Genomic DNA, 3,580 nt, shown 5'->3' with positions numbered 1-3,580 from the left:
TGTACAGCCAGGTAAGGCACATTCTTCTTTCTGTGTCTTTCTTCACCTAGAAACAATGTAGAATTTGTAGTTATTATTTGGGATTTAATCAACCCATGAAAGAGTAGAGGAAAATAATGAGATATGTGGTAATATTCCTAGTATGTACTTTAATTACTGATTGCTTGATTACTTCTGAAACTGATGAGGCTGAGTGTGATGATATTATCAGGAACTAAATCCTGATAGCAAGAGATGAAAACATAACATTTAACATGATCATGATATTCTGCAAAATAGCATCTTTGAGGGTTGGATTGAATGACTCCCTGCAGAGATAATTTAAATGCTGTAAAGCCATATATGTAGAAATGCTGATGAATAAGATAATAGACAGCTTCTAAGGAAAACAGAAGCTCCTTTAATGCAACAGAAGGGTTACAGAAATCTCTGTGAGTGGCTGTGGCACCATATCCAAATCAACAGTTACAACATTATTAAAAGATTCCAAAAGATCCAGTGAGACTTAGAGTCTGGTAATTTAATGGGTAATGATGTTTTCATCCTAGTAAGTTACAGGAATATAGTTCTGAAATATACATGAGACACGAAGGCACTCAAAGCTATAAAATCTGGGGTAACTTTGTCAGGCATTGGAGAGATACACCACATGACACCTGGAATGACACAGGAACATGCACAAAGCAGCTGAAAGAGGTGACATCAGACTTCAGATATGTGGTGGCGAAAAAAGAGGCATAAATAACTGTTTTCAAAGGGGTTTCCTTCCAGACCTTGCAGTTTCTGTAATATACTTAAAAGCAGTAGGACTGAAACACACAGCATCTCAGCCAGTAAATTAGCAAAATGAAAATAGTGCTTGCTAAGAATGTCCCCTTTTACTAGATGGAGAGTGAGGACTCTCTGAAGCATCCAGGCGTGTAGCTGAGAAATCCAGCCCAAGTCAAACAATGGAACTGAAAGAATGCTTCAGATCACTGAAACTCCTCTGTTCCTAAAAGAAGAAAAAACCCCACCCACAGACTTAGAGGGTCTGAAACTGTTAGTGAAGAAATAAACCTAGAAGTGAAACAAGTGCATGCAAATATTACTTCATATAAAATACTCTCAGACAATTCAAGGGTACAATAGCTTAGAAGTGCCCCAAACCTTTCTTTATGCACAAAACTGGCTGTAAACCTATCTATCAAGCAGCAGATGGGATCTAGCTGGTATTTTGGGTAAAGTCTTTGAGCTTACTCCCTGATTCTCCTTTCTTGCAAAAGTATTAGATTAGCTGTTGGGTTAAATAGAGAAATGAATTATTTTATGCTGTGAAATCGAATTGGTTGTGTACTATATGTGTTAGAATTTGTCTGCAGGACAGTTATGAACTAATCCCTAACTAATCCTTCTCCCAAGGATCTCCAATTGACAGTTTCTGAATCCTAAATCCTTTTTGAACTGCACTTTGTTCTGGAGGGATGTGTAAATGCGACTGCCCTGGCAAACACTTGCCATCATGGCAAATCACAGTTTCCATACAGAGATAATTGTTCTGTAAGGTATGTCTTCTGCTTTCTGGGTAGGGGAAGGTCAGATTTCTTTGTGCTGTGGTTGGGCATTTTGCTATCCTAACATGCCCTCAAGTGATCTGGTGAACTGCAGTCAGAACTCACTGGCCACATCTAGGGGCCCGTAGTTTGTCTTCCACTCCTCTACCAGCCATTCTTTTTTAGACGGTTGACACTGGTTTTATACAAAATATGAAAATTATGGTCATCAATTAGCTCTAATCTGATGTGATGCTGGTGGCAGGGAAGAACAGCTGTGCCTGCATTTGATGTGCAGGCTGCTGAGCAGCCCTGGGGATGGCTTTTGGAGAGCAGCAGTGGGTAAAGGCTCCATTCTGACCTGCAGCTGAACAACCCCTTCCCACACTGCTCTGCAGTCTGTTGGTTAAAACTAGATTAATTCCTACTTCTCATCCCAAAGAGAAAGTTGGAGAACCTCAGCATATTTCCAGGTGAAATCATACCAGTCATGCAAAAGTACAAGTTTAGCCAGGAAACCATGCCCAGTCTTTATTCCTGGATATGTTGGCTCTGTGGATGTGCAACATCAAAGAAAGAAAACTTGGCTCCATGCTGCTGTTGGCAGGGCTGTGATCACCAGTCACTGTGACCCAAGAGTGGAGGCCACAGAGATAAGTGTTTCTGCTGATCTGGCAGAGCAGTGTGACAGCACAGTTGGGAGCTGGCAGGAGAATCCAGGGCTGCAAGTGAACCATGAGAGTGTGAGAACCACAGACATTCTTTGAGGTGCCTCCTTACCGCAACTAAAGACGCTGGTGTCACATTTTTAGTGACAGTGCATAGCTTTTGTACAGAAAATCACTCTATGAAAAGGCAGTGTCCTCTTCATACAGAGAAGTCTTTATTCGAATAAAGGGACAGAGTCCACTGGGGCACACCTCTGTGCAGTTTCTCTCTCGAGGTTTTCGAGGGTGCAGCCTCCCTTTTATCCTGAACTCCTGGCCGTGTGTCCCTCTTCCTTTCCCCATCGGCTGAGCTGCTAGGAAGGCACAGCCTTCCCAAACCACTTACCTCATATTCCCCCCTTGAGCCTGGCATTTTACCCCAGCGTTCAGCCTTGTGCAGACCCTTGTCTGTTCCAGGAGCCCAGACTGTCTGAGCCCGGAAAGGAACCTGTTTTTTGAAGTTGGCAGAGACATTAAGACCCATTTCAAAGACGTTAACACCCATACCTTCACCCATCGAATTGTTTGAAAAGACATTAGCACACATCTTTCCTATCACTTTTGATCACCTAGCATTCACATAGGCTCTGCATCCACATGCCAGAGTAGGGTATGTAAAAGAAATTAGGACATTCTTCAAATCTGCAGAATTGATTTTAGAGTCTGGTTTAGGGATACATGAAAAATTGGTGTATTTGAAAAGTGATCAGCTTGCAGGATTGAACAAGCGCTCCTGCTAGTGGAGCAGAATTGGCTCCTGTGAGGGGACAGGCTGGTTAGCTGGGAACTGCTTGGTTTGGAGCCAATCCTGGTGACTACTGCGCAAGTTATGGAATGAATTCACTTTTATCAGCTGCACAGGAGAACCGTTTGTTATATCTTTGTACTGAAATTTGCGGCATTTTTCCAAAGGGCCGTGACAGCTTCCAGCCGTACTCCCGGTGAGTCAGATATCAGAAGAACGTGCCAGCGGAGTCAGCGGCAGTACCCACCTCGCCCAGCTGCATCTCCGGGGAACTGACAGCCATCCTCTCCAACGCTGCGAGCTAAAAGCAGCGGGAAGTTGAAAACCAGAGCTGGGGCGTGGGGAGCTCGCGCTGGGTGCCCGCTGTTGGTCCCGGAGCCTCTCGCTGCTCTCCGCGGCTGTGGCTGTGAAAGGAGGCTTCAGAGGGCTGACACTTCCCGGCTCCTTGGCGGGCGGGCCGCGTATGCTGTGGGATATACGTCGGCTGTGGGACCGTCCCGTCCCGTCCCCGTCCCGTCCCGGCCGTGCCGTGCGGAGCTGCCCGGGCGGTGGCGGGGCGGCGGCGGCCGGCAGGGGGCGCGGGCGGGCGGCGTGGC

This window comes from Pyrgilauda ruficollis, unplaced genomic scaffold (genome assembly GCF_017590135.1).
Source record: "Pyrgilauda ruficollis isolate IOZ18807 unplaced genomic scaffold, ASM1759013v1 scaffold36, whole genome shotgun sequence".
Lineage (NCBI taxonomy): Eukaryota > Metazoa > Chordata > Aves > Passeriformes > Passeridae > Pyrgilauda > Pyrgilauda ruficollis.
Note: the sequence above shows the minus strand (reverse complement) of the source record.